Here is a 14,659-nt window from a genome sequence, read left to right as displayed (position 1 = left end):
GCAAAAAGTAGGGGATGAGCTTGACATAGATGATACTTTTCCATATTAGTGAGTCTTGGTAGCAACTCAATACTTAATCCCCTAGTTTACTAATTTTTTTAATTATTTGTCAAGTGATTTTATCCCAAAAGACCTATCCTTCCAGCAGTGTAGGAGATTTATTTATGAGATGAGGAAGTTCTTTTGGGATGAGTCATATCTTTTTAGGGTTTTTGCATATGGTGTGATTCGAAGATATATCCTGGAGGTAGAGATGATGAGCATTCTTAAAGCTTATCATCCATCACCATTTAAGGGGCATTATAGTGGTACCCATACAGCCCAAAAAATTCTACAGTATGGGTTTTACTAGCCTATAATTTGTAAGGATGCTCATGATTTTACATAAGGCTAAGACTAATTTTAGCGTCAAGGCAATATTTTATGATGCCAAGACCTCCTCATGACACTTATTCTGGAGTTGAAGTTGTTTGATGTATGTAGAATTGATTTCATGGGTCTGTTTATGAGCTCCTATGGCATGAGGTATATTATGGTGGCACTATGTTTCAAAATGGGCAGAGGTAGTTACGCTTCTAGATAATGAAGGAATAATTTTCGCTGTCTTTCTGAAGAAAAACATGTTTTCTCAATTTGACACTCCACATGCAATTATCAGTGATGGTGGGTCTTACTTGTATAGCCTTCTATTTAAGGACCTACTTGATAAATATGGTGTAAGGCATAAGGTGGGAACACTTTACCATCCTTAGAAAAATGGGAAAGTTGAGGTCTCCATTAGAGAGATCAAGTCCATATTAGTGAAATTATGAATACCAATAGGACTAACTAGTCAAGAAAGTTAGATAATGCATTATGGGCCTACTGGACAGCTTGTAAGATTCTTATAGGTGCCTCCCTATATCAGCTTTTGTATGGAAAGGCATGTTACTTGCTGGTTGAACTTTAGAAAAGGAACTATGAGCATTGAAGAAGCTAAATTTTGAGTGGTGTGATGTTGCAAGGTCGACATTGGGCAAGTTAAATAAGTTGGATCAATCCTGACTTCGTGGTTATAAGAGTTCTTCCATATACAAAGAAAGAATGAAGTTGCATCATGATAAGAAAATTAAGAATGGGGTGTTTGAGCCTGTTGATTTGGTGTTGTTGTATAATTCAAGACTTCACTTGTTCCTTGGCAAGCTAAAAACTAGGTGGTATGGGCCATTCACCGTGGTTTGGGTGTTCCCATATGGTGTTATCAAAATAAAGTGTGATGGTGAAGTACTATTTAAGGTAAATAGGCAGTGGGTGAAGCACTATTTGGGAAATATTAAGGAAGTAAAAATTTTGTTGATATGGACCTTGGCAAAGTCTAAGTAGCCAAGGCAGCTGAGTCATGCCGCGATTGTAAATCAGGCGCTGCTTGAGAGGCAACCTAAGGTGATTTCTTTGATTATGACACGAAAACCTTGCATCCCACGTATGTCCTCATTTCCTTGCTTTATATTTATTTAGCGCATTGGGGATAGTGCATAGTTTTCAATTGGGGTGGGGTATACCATATCCTCCGTGGGTTTTTATTGTTGTGTTTTTTCCTTTCGGTCGTGATATAATTGTACAACTGGCATATCTATGTTTAAAATTTATTTTGTCATGTGTTTTGTTTCGTATTGTGTTGTGTTTGTGTATTAGGATATCTGTGAGTATTTAGGACAGTTGTCATGTTTTTATTGATTTTGAGAATAAAATGATACCCCTCTAAAATTTTATTTTAAGAATTGTGTGAATATATATATATGTGTGTGTGTGTGTGTGTGACTTTTGTGGATCTTGTTATGGTGTTAGAATTAGGGACATGATAATCGTAGCTAACTTGTGCATGCATCGGATAGGGAGTAGTTTGTGATGTGACTCTGTGTCATGTGTGTGTGAGATGCTACCTAGTTCTCTTTGTATTTTAAATATATAACCTACCTAGTTAGTCTTGCTTAGATTGTAGGATAGTCGATTAGGAAAGGATCATAGGTTGTCTTTTATTACAGTCCACTTTTACCCTAAATGATTTTCCCAATGTGAAATAGTATCCCTTGATCCCATTTTTTAGCCTTATAGCCTATTTTTCTTGTTACACCTTTCACCTTCCCATTTATGTTGCAATGAACCTTTTTTGGCCCTAGTCCTCCTTGGATATTATGCACCTCAACTCAGGCAAATCGCCTATGTTGAGGGTAGATCATAGGGGTGCATAACGTAAAGTGGATATAAAGAAGAGTAAAATAAGAGAAATGTTACTAAGGTTGGGTGAGGTAGAAAAAGGAAAAGAAAAATGTGAAAAAAATGAATAAAAGAAACCACTCCCAACCTAAATGTGCATAAAAGAATAAAAAGGAGAAATAAGGGTGGAATAAAAGAAAAATAGTTAAAGTGTGGACCCCAAAGTTAGTGTATTGCCAAGGAGGTTTAGTCATTTGATATCCTTGTGTAAAATACCAACCCCACAAGCCTACATTACAAGTCAAATAAAGTCTTATAGCGATCTTGACTTGACAGTCCAAAAACCAAGGTAAAGAAAATAAGGGCAAGCCTATGGTATTTGATGTGCATTTGTTGAACTTCTCTTTTGAGTATGAGTGTCTCTTGACAGTCCCTTTATTGACCTACTTATTTAATATGAGTGAGTGGGACTTCTTTGATTGTGAGGGCACATGGGTTGCATTACTAAGTTGCTAAGTTGTTCGGATAGTGTAACTTATATATATGCATGTCCATCTGTTGCTAATGTAATTGTCATATCTTGATCCCATTGTGTCACATTATTATGCTTTATGTTAACACACAGTTGGTTTTGACTTGATGAAATAGGAGGGGGTAACTTTGTTTAATCTTAAAGTGATGATTGACTGCCTTAGATAGCTTAGATTCTCCTAGTTAAGCATCTTGTTTTAGTTTTGTTTTGTTATGTTGCATGAGGATATGCGAACATTCTAAGTCGAGACTGTTGATGTGTCATGGATTTATAGAACTTTTGATTCTTAAACTATAAAAAAATGCAAGTTTCTTAGGTTGTTTAGTGAGATATGATGTATTTTGGGTATGTTTTCTAGGAAATTAGGTTTTGGATAATAAACTGAAGAAAAAGATGAAAATCAAAGTTTTTGGCCAATTACCAAAGCAATTTTGGGCGTATGTGCCACTTACCGGGTGTAGGTGGCCTATGTATCAGAAATTAAAGTCTAGGGGCTCAAAAGCAAGAAAAGAAAGACACTACACTTACTTATGTCCACATACGATCCGTAAGTGGTACATAAGGACTGTATATGACCCCAGGTATGTGCAGAAATCAAAAGTCTAGAGAGCTGCAGGACCTTTGCAGAATTTTCGCACTTACCAATGTCCACATATGGTCCGTATGTGGTAGTACAATCTATATATAGCCTAAGTAAGTGGCCATCGACCTATATTTTACTTTTTCATTTAGGATTTGATTTTTAGGGTTTTCTTGTGTACTATATACACCCTTTTCACGTTTTGTAGTTAGGTTACGCACTCTTAACATTCACAAATATATATTTTGATTCCAAAATTTGACTTTGATCTTAGGATTGCTCTTGTATTGATTTCGGTTGATTATTCAATTCTAGACTTTGAGTTCTATTCAATTATTCTTGTCATGTTGTTTTATGGCTTTAATCATGAATTTTGTCAATTGTTCAAGCATGAGCGGCTAAAACCCTAAGCTAGGGTTGTGGGAACCCTGGCATATTGATGAATTAGGGGAAGTGCAAAATTGTGCAAAATCAGTACTTGTGCATGCATTTTAATATCATTGGTTTGATAGATGTTCTAGAGGTTGCAAACATTAGGATCCTACCTAGATTATAGCTACTTACTCCACAAGAGGAGTAGTTACTAGAAAAAAGATAATTACAATAGTTATTTGAAGATTAACTATCGATCTAGGATAATCAGTGTTATCTATGTAAGATGGCTATTTATTATATAACAACTTAAAACTCAAAAGGTAATATTTAACTGGAATCTAGGATAAGGGTTAGCAATGCGATACCCTGAGACTCAAAGGGTACAGGATGAAATTTGTCAATGAGTTCACAAGATAGTTGATAGCACATAACTTATCAGATTCTGCATGCAAAGTACTAGGTTGGTTTAGCAAAGTATGATAAACCTACGGATTGGAGAAGTCAGGGGAACACATCTGTAGTGTTCATCTCCGACTGTTACAACCAAAGTTACATGTTGTTACTTTTTTTCCACTGCAAACCCCCAATTTACTTTTTTTCTAGCTCGTTGAGTTCAACAAACCAGAGGTATACTTCCAAGTCTTTCGTGTGGGTTTGACCCCAACATAGTTAGGTTACTTTACTTGACAGATTTCAACTAAAGTGATAAAGACTTGTTGCTGCTTTACTATTTTCACAGCAAAACTCCCCATTTACTTTTCTTGCTTTTTTGACTATTTCTATAGATTCGTGAGAGATATTCAGCCTATTCCTTGTGGGTTCGACCCCAACCTCTGTTGAGCTTCTATATTGGACATCGATCGCATTATACTTCTTAGAGGTATAGTTTTAGGCGACAAAATGTGCTCATAACATGCCAACATATAATCCTATTTAAAATTATGCATAAACTAATATTCATAGTCTTAAGATTTTTAGAAACACAAATATTGAAAGAAATCATAAAATTGGAATTCTTGGGAACGTGCCCTAATTCATGAATTTCATAAAATTGAACTTTGAAAACATCTTTAAGTAGGAGAATGAAATGAGGCAGTCATTGAATATTCACATACCTGAATTTAGAGAATTATTGTTAAGAACTTCAACTTAGATCATTTGGAGAAGAACCCTATCTTTATGGGACTTAGAGAAAAGAGTCTCTCTTCTGTTATGGTTTCTCAGTGACTAGTATGGAATGAGGGTATAGACATATTTAAGATCCTCTAACCCCTTCTCAATAGGCCTTAAAATGGCTTAGTATAGGTCTAAAAAGTAGGGGAAATGAAAAAATACCCCAAATAAAGTGTAATTGATTCTATTGCACCAATCATTGTGGACCATCAAGACAAATCAGCGTATCTAAAAACAACTCATCATTAGACTCATTGTGACTAACAAGAGTAGTTTAGTGTAGGTATGATAGGGATACAACAGCCTGTAGTCACTGATGAGGGATCATTTGTTAACTATTTGTGACTGGCCCAAATGATCAACTTTTAGGTCCTCGTCAGGATGAGTGACCTGACGAGTGTTCTGAGATGACAACGACTCATTCTTTGGAGTCTTTACCACTATCTAAATTTTGAAATTTTAAGATTTGGGTCTAGGTTGCTCAAGATGAGTCACACGATGGTTCATCATGACTTACAATGACTTATTCTCAAGAGTCTTTGCCACTTAGCTGAAAAACAATCCTTTAGAACTTTTGGAAAGTACTTAGGATGGCTCACCCAATGAAGCATTGACACTAATGATGACTCATTATCTAAGTATTTTTGTGAAGAATTTTTTGGTTTTGTGACATGTTTTTATCTGTGAAGATTTTTTTGGTTTTTTGACTAGTTTTCTAGGCTAAGTCTAAGATATGATCTTTAGAACTTTTGGGGTGTTACAGGTCTCTTGATATAACAATCAGGTATGGGATATAGGATAGAAGTGGTTTAAGCTTCCTTATCTGGTGCATATTGATTTTGTCTGTTAATGTGCTACCATTCTAACATATAGCCATGTTTATAGTCTTAAAGAAGACCTCTATGCTTTCCAATCTCTTGAAAACCTCAAGATGGAGTTCTTGTTGGTATTATAGAGCAAATATTTTTTAGATTAATGGCTTATATATGAATTTTATGATATCTAGAAATTTGATTCCTCCAGTTATTTGTCTTAATGCTTTCTATTTGTCTAATAAAATGGTAGAATGAACTGGAGTGTATGGTAATATTTTGGTAACTAGATATGTGACCATCCAGCATGTGTTGTTTACTTTTTCCCTTTGATTTGGGTTAAATATTGCTCTGTACAACATATTATAGTTCCTTGCTTAATGTGTATAGTGAGTACCAAGATATTCGCTGTGTAGCCAAGTTGTTTATGATAGTTGTGCTACCTAATATTGGGAGTAATGAATCGCTCAAGTTGGTTGAAGTGTTGCTCAAATTAAATTAGTGTATGTATCATGTTCTATCCTCTGGTTGATTAACATACTCACTATTGGCTTCTTCTATAATGGCTTTGAGAAGAAAAAATATAAATATTATAGTTTTTTACCCTAGGGGTAGGGTCTTTGAAGTTCTTAATATCAATTATATGAAGCCTATAAAGTTTAGGTTTTCATTACTACATGTCAATGTTCAGTTTTGGTTACTGAGTTACGGTTCACATGAGGTTCTTCATTTATTGTTTATGTTATATTAGTTTTTTGGTGGAGCCACTACTCTTGTAGTTTATTTCCAAAAAGAATAAAGGAAGTATTATTTTGCAGTCTTCGGTGTAAGGTATGAACTTTTTGTGCCCTTACCACGTTTGAACACAATTAATGTTCTTTATATCAAAATTTCTTTTTTGGGATAGTTAAACTCTATGGAAGCCTGACTGGTATATGTAAGGCGTCCAACAGCACACGCAAGTGTATGTGGTTGTGCAAGTAATAAAGTGGCTCTTGCGAGCTTGATGTCGAACCCACAGGGACTTGCCGTTTAAATATTCACTTAGATCAAACCAATTCTTTTTATTTATTCAAGAGATAGAACAAAAGATGTATGAAGTTTAAAATATAAAACTAAACAGTAAAGTATACTAATGATGATAAACTTTGGGTTGAAACAATATCAATGAGGGTACCAGGGTCAAGCTATCTTGAACAATCATGTAAAGCTATACAATCGTGTTGGTTAAGTTAATTATCTTGGTTGTTAATTCACAAGGTTAATATCATGATTATGGTTTTCTCAGCCACTAATTTCTATTTAAATTAGCCTAACACCAACATCATTGAACAGGGATGTGGAAACTAATTCAAAAAAATTTATATTTCATCATTTATTTGAGTCAAACGGGGTAAATTAGGTATATTCATATCCTAACTGGTAATCTAGTATTTATCTCATCTAAAAGACAAGAACCCAATCCTTATGCTCCATATTATAATCTAATGTTACTCCTTACGATTATACAAGACCCATGTGTTATTTTCAGCTCCTAAACATTTCATTCGTGTATAAAATGCACCCTACCTCATTATTATTGTATTAATTGTTTATTCACATGTCTCTTACTGGTATATTATTATTCCAAAGTACAATAATGTTATCACGGCCAAATTAACAATCTCAAAGGTTAAATAAACTAAGTAACACAAATCTAGTTATGTACGAGTGGCAACTCATAGGCAAAAGCCTAGCATGGGACGATCCCACTCCCTTTATATATGGGTGACAACCTAGGGGTGTAAGCCTAGCATGGGTCGGTCCCAATTTTCTTATATATAAATGGCAGCTCAGAGTCGTAAGCCTAGCATAGGCCAGTCTGATTTGTATATTTACCACTGATCAGCAAGTCATTTGTATCATATGGTTTACAAAGATTATAAAGTAAGAAGGGTAAAGTGAAGAAAAGAATGTTATGTACATAATCCCATAAGTATATGTAACAATGTTTTATTAGCACTATCTATACACTTGTACCTAATTTTCTTTGAGCTTTTGTATTATGTATAATTATTTCCAGCCTTACATATCAGTACATATTTTCATACTGGCTCCCTCATAGGGGAACTGCATTTCATTTTGGAGGCCTAGGTGTTCATGTAATACACCTCACCAGTAGGACCATAGGAAATCGAGCGACTATTGGTGAGATCTAGGTTGATTCAGGGCTTTTTAAGTTTGTTATGTATTTTTTGGTATTGTACAGAAGTTAAGAGTAAGGCGGGGGTTTGTCCCGACCTTAACTAAGTATATGTATCTTTTAGAGGATTTGTAAACCAGTTTAAAGTTAAGCATGGTACTGTATTGTCTTTTAGATATTGTGGACCCAATGCTCAAGTCATGTATATACATTTTTAGGCTTGCCTATGTGGTTTATTTATATCGATGCATTATATCCATATACATCATAATGTTTGGTTATCATAGTTACATGCACGAGAAGTATAAGGTTATAGGTTGGTGCTCTCGGGCCTTTACGACTATGGTGCTTGTTCCCCTAATGGGATTTGAGGCGTGAGAAAAGTGGTATTAGATTCAGGTCATCCTAGGGAGTCTACAAAGTTGTGTCTACATTGACTCTTTTCTATGGGTGTATTCTGCACCACATCTATAAATAGAAGTCTACGAGATATTTAGGGGTTGTATTTTTTTCTTCATATCCTAGATCTTGCTATCGAGCCAAAGTTTTAGGTGGAGTTATTTTTTACCATTGAATCTATTTTTCATTACATTATAATAAAGATGTTGGTTACAAGGAGTAATAATATAGGTAAGCAAGTATATGTGGCTACCAGAGAAGGGACCAGTAAGTCACCACCTAGATAAGCTAATCAAAGTGTGGCTCAAGATAAATTTATATAATGAACTTCTTCTACTCCTCCATCTCCAGAAGAGCTAAACGGGAGAGTAGCACCCTCAGAATCACCTATTAATACTACTGAACAAGATTTAAAGAATGTAGTGCAATTATTGACTCATATAGTTGTTGGAAAAGTTCAAGGATAGGCTATTCCAACTACATGTTCTAGTGGTGTGGGTAGGATAGCTAGTCTTTATTCACAGGGTTGGATCTTAATAAAGACCCACAAGACTTTATTGACCAAATCCAAAGGGCACTGGATGTCATGAATATGTCTGATAAAGAGATAGTTGAGCTAGAAGCATATAGGTTAAAAGTAGAGGCATTATTATGGTATAAAGACTGGAAATGACCTAGGGGTATCGACACATCTTCAGCTACTTGGAAAGAGTTCATGGAGGCATTTTTTGATCATTACCTTCTATTTAAGATTTGAAAGGCCCGGGCAAATTAGTTTTTAAATCATTTCCAAAAGAATATGAGCATGAGGGAGTACAGCCTCTATTTTAACTCTTTAGCTAGGTATGCTCCTAATGTAGTATCTACTATGGATGATAAAGTTTATTGATATGTCAATGTATTGGATCTGTATTTGGTTAGAGACTCTATTGCTTCTTTGAACAAAGACATAGAGATAGCAAAGATACAAGTTTTTGCATAAAAATGGAGGATCAGAGATAAAGAAAAAGAAGAACACAAGAATCGGAAAGAGGGCATTCCAAGAGGGATAGATCTATGGGGCAGTTTATGGCATCCCAAGGAGAGTTTAGGCCTTGTGTTTTATAATATACTTCCTAAGCCATCATCTTCTTACTCTGCAGCTAGTGCTCCACCACAATTTCAACGATTCAAGGGCAATTAGTTTGCATAAAAAAAATAAGAGTTGAAGTTCATAGATAGTGTGGTATCAAGAGCAAGGGAGTATGAGTAAATTCAGACCTTCTCAGCAGCCATGTAAATTATATTGGGATATTCATTTAGGTGCATATCGATTTGGGATAGATGCTTTCTTTTGGTATGGTATATCGGGGCATATATGAGAGAGTACCCACAAAGGGAAATGAGTGGTATGGCATGACCTACTAGATAAATCATTGCATCATCATCATTGGTGCCTTCTATAGGTAGGGTATACATCCTACGGGTTATGGTAGAGATGTTAAAAGAGCAGCTAGTTCTAGTAGAGTTCAGTATCATATATATGCTCTAGTGGATCGAAAAAATTTAGAGGCTTCTCTTAATGTGGTTACATGTACATTGTCCATATTTTCACATAATGTATATGCATTAATTGATACGAGCTCTACATTATCATATGTCACTCCATTGGTTGCTGAAAATTTTAAAAGAACACCAGAAGCACTAGTTAACCTATTTGAAGTGTCTATGTTGGTTGGTGAATCTATTATATCTAGGAGAGTGTATCAAAATTGCATAATAATTGTTTGTGATCGTGATGCAATGGTTGACCTTGTTGAGCTATAAATGGTAGATTTTGATGTTATAATGGGTATGGATTGGTTGGCTATTGCTATACCAAGGTATATTGCCAAACTAAGAGGGTGCATTTTCATTGTCCAAAAGAGACAGTCCTTGAATAGAGGGGTAATATTAGTGCCAAGAGATAAATTTATTTCTTATCTTAAGGCAAAAAGAATGATTTCCAAAGGTTAAATGTCATCTAGTTAGAGTGAAAGATATAGATGTAGAGCCACCAATTTTTCAAACTATTCCTATGGTGAATGAATTTCCTGATGTATTTCCTGAAGATCTTTCAGGTTTGCCTCTAGAAGAGAAGTACAGTTTGGTATAAATGTGATTCCAAGTACTAAACCAATCTCTATTCCTCCATATATAATGGCCCCCACAAAATTACGAGATTTGAATGAGCAATTAAAAGACTTGTTAGAAAAAGAATTCATAAGGCCTAATATGTCCCCTTAGGCACACCAATGTTGTTACAGCTAAGAAAGATGGCTCGTTGAGAATATGTATTGAGTATCGGTAACTTAATAAGGTGACTATTAAGAAAAAATACCCCATTTCAAGTATTGATGAATTATTTAATTAATTTCAAAGTTCTAAGTGTTTCTCAAAGATTGACTTGAGGTCAGGTTACCACCAAGTGAGGGTCAAAGAGAAAGATATATCCAAGATAGCTTTTCAAACACGTATGATCATTATGAGTTCTTAGTTATGTCTTTTGGGCTAACTAATGCACCAACAACTTTTATGGATTTGATGAATAGGGTGTTCAATCCATTCTTAGATGTGTTTGTGATAGTATTTATAAATGATATTTAGGTTATTCAAGATCAAAAGAGGACCATGATAGTCACTTCTAAAAAGTGTTACAGATTCTTCGTGATCGTAAGTTATATGCAAAGTTCTCTAAATGTGAGTTTTGGTTGATATTTGTTGCATTGTTGGGTCATATTGTATCTGCTCAAGGAATAAAAGTTGATACTCAAAAGATAGAAGTTGCGAAGAGCTGGCCAAGACCAATAACCCCTACAAAGGTTCTAATTTTCTTAGATTGAAAGGTTATTATAGAAGGTTTATTGAAGGATTTTCTTTAGTTTCTGAACCTTTAACAAAGCCAACACACAGAATTTCCAAGTTTCAATAGAATGACTCATGTGAAAGGAGTTTCCAAGATCTGATGAATAAGTTGAATTCTATTCCCATATTGGTACTTCTTTAAGGCGCAGAAGGGTATACAGTGTATTTTGAATCTTAGAATTGTCTTAGGATATGTATTGATGCATTATGGTAAAGTAATAGATTATGCCTCAAGACAATTGTAGACGCATTAGAAAAATGATCCAAAACATCATCTTAAGCTAACAGTAGTTGTATTTGCTTTAAAGATATAGTTCCACTACATGTATGGGATTCATGTTGACATATATACTGACTGTAAGAGTTTACAATATAACTTTAACTAGAAGGACCTAAATTTAAGGCAATGAAGGTGGATTGAGCTATTAAAAGACTGTGATGTTGATATCTTATATCACTCAGGGAAAGCAAATATAGTTGTTGATGCTTTAAGTAATAATAAAATGGCAAGAACTTATGGGCAGTCAATGAAAATGCAAGGAATGGCTAAGGATCTACAATAACTAGCAAATTTGGGGGTTCACCTTCTTGAAACCCTGAATAAGGGGTTTATTGAGCGTAATTTGGTAAAATCTTCATTAGTGGCTGAAGTAAAAGAGAAGCAGTATGTAGATCCTATTCTATTACAGCTTAAGGAAATTCTACAGCACGGTTGACAAAGGCATTTAAGCTTACACAAGAGGGAGTACTTCAGTGCTAAAATAGATTCTTTGTACCTAATGTAGATGGGCTAAGAATAAGGACTATGATGGTCATTCAAGGTATTTCATCCATCTGGGGTCAACTAAGATGTATCATGATATGAAAGAAATGTCTTGGTAGGGTGACATGAAGAACATTGCGGAATTTATAGCCCGGTGTCCAAATTGTCAAAAAGTTAAAGTAGAGAACCAAAATCTCAAGGGTTATATGCAATGTATAGAACTTCCAATTTAGAAGTGGGACATGATCAACATGAAATTTTTTCATTGGTTTGCCTCGTATATCTCAAAAGTTTGATTCCATATGGGTAATAGTTGATCGACTTACCAAATCAGCATACTTCCTACTAGTTAAAACCACTTACATAGTTGAAGAGTATGAGAGATTGTATATTAAAGAGACATTTTGTTACAATGGAGTTGCAATCTCTATTATATCTAATAGGGGCTCTCAATTTACTATAAATTTTTGAAAGTATTTTTAGAAGTGTTTGGAAACAAAAGTGAATTTAAGTACAACTTTTCATCCTCAAATTGATGGATAAGAAGAATGTAACATTCAAATAATTAAAGATATGCTACAACCCTGTGTATTGGACTTTAAAGATAGTTGGCATGATCATTTACCTCTTATTGAGTTTGCCTACAACAATAGCTTTATTCGAGTATCAAAATGGCACCATCTGAAGATTTATATGGAACAAAGTGTAGATCACCAATTAGATGGTTTGAAGTGGGTGAAACTACCTTATTTGGGTCAGATCTTATTCATCAAGCTTTAGAAAAGGTTAAAGTGATCCAACAGTGGCTAAAAATAGCATAAAGTTGACACAAATCATATGTCAATGTTAGAAAAAAGGTACTAAAGCTTGTTATAGATGATTGGGCATTCTTGAAGGTATCACTAAAGTAAGGGGTAATAAGATTTGCTAAGAAAGGAAAACTAATTCCACGTTATATAGGGACATATAAAATTATTCAAAGGTTTGTTCGGGTCTCATATGAGTTAGAGCTACCACAAGAGCTCTCAACAGGTCATCCAGTGTTTCACATCTCAATACTTCAAAAATGTATAGGAGAACCATCTCATATTACTCCTACTGAAGATGTACATGTTATAGAAGATCTCACCTATGAAGAATTTCTTATTGCTATTCTATATCAGCAAGTTAAGAAGTTAATAAATAAAGAAATAGCTCATATAAAAGTATTTTGGATGAACCAGCATGTAGAAGAGATCACATAGAAAGCTGAGAAAGTAATAAAATCCAAGTACCCTTATTTATTCAAATCCAAAGAGAGAGTTCAAGATGTTGAATTGGATAAATAACAAGTATAAATACTATATGGTAACAGGAAGATTAAACTTAGGCTTGAACTTGTTTATGTTGGATAATTATGCTAACATTTGAGGACGAATGTTCTTAGGGGTGAGGGAGGGTGTAGCACCCTATATTGCATGTACTTATTATATTTATGTGTAACTCGATATAACCTTGTAGTGTAGGTAATGGACTAGATTTGTTATGGGAGTATTAATGGTGTAAATAGGTTTTTAAATACTACCTGTACGTTTTAATGTGATGCGACCAAGTTAACATCGATACAACTATTTAACTTGGAATCGTAGGCTAGTATTTGAGTCTAAAACCCAAGTGACCGAGTGTATATAAGTTTTAAGTTAGACAGAAGGGATTAAGAACTAAAAATGGAACAAAATATTGAGATGCTTGCTTGACTTAATTTAGCTAGTTGTTGAGTCACTACTTTGAGCTATATGGACCAAGTTAATGGACTTGGCTATAGATCAAATTTGGGCCTATATTAATATACTCATTTAAGGGTCAAACTAAGTAAAAGCAAAGGACAATGGAGAAAGGGACCAACACCAAAAAAAATTGCCAAAAGGCCAATAAGTTAAAGGTCCATTTTAGACATTAATAAAGAAAGTAGGTGCAGCACCTACTTTGACCTTTTGAATAGCTTGAACCCTTAAGTAGGTGTATCACCTACTTAGACTAACTTGTAGCTAAAATAGGATTAGAAAGGAGGTTCTATAGGGCTCAATATAAAACTAATATAGCTGGTCTATTTACTTACTTTTACATAATTTACAGTCTTTTAAGTTCAGATTTCTCCCTTTTTTCTCAAGGCGTAAGACAGCAACCCTAATATTCCTTATAGTATTCTTGAAGAAGCCCTCACCTTTTGAAGCCAAGGTAAAATTAGAAAAACATGCTATTCATTCTTAATTATAAGTACAGGGCAGAATATAAAACTAGCTAACTGCTCACTTTTCTTTATTATTAAGAGACTTAGCTTTTATTCTTTGGTTTAAGATGTGAATAAAAGTTCAATTACTTGAAGAGTTCAAGTTAAAAGGATAAGTTATAGAAAATTGAGTTAAGGTGATTGCTCCATTTTGTCCTCCTTATGTATGAGTTTAGGTAAAGAATTATGGTATATGGTTACTGCCCATTCTATTTTGTATATTGTATATTTTGAGGGTGTAATGAATGCAAAGTTATTTTGTGGGATCTTATAAGAATATGTATGATATGTGGATGTAATTGAAGGATAAAAGGTTAAAATAACACTCTTGATTTGATAAATTATGGTCTTACTACCCGACTACTATTTTGGTAAAGTTAAGTAGCCTAAATGTGTTAGTTAGCTACTAATACTAGTTTAACCATATACTATTGTAGATAAGTAATCCAAAGCATCACTTTAATTTGGGTCAGAATTGTACAACGAGGTATGTAA

Source organism: Capsicum annuum, chromosome 12 (genome assembly GCF_002878395.1).
Source record: "Capsicum annuum cultivar UCD-10X-F1 chromosome 12, UCD10Xv1.1, whole genome shotgun sequence".
Classification (NCBI taxonomy): domain Eukaryota; kingdom Viridiplantae; phylum Streptophyta; class Magnoliopsida; order Solanales; family Solanaceae; genus Capsicum; species Capsicum annuum.
The sequence above is the reverse complement of the archived record's forward strand: the minus strand, read 5'-3'. Positions refer to the sequence as shown.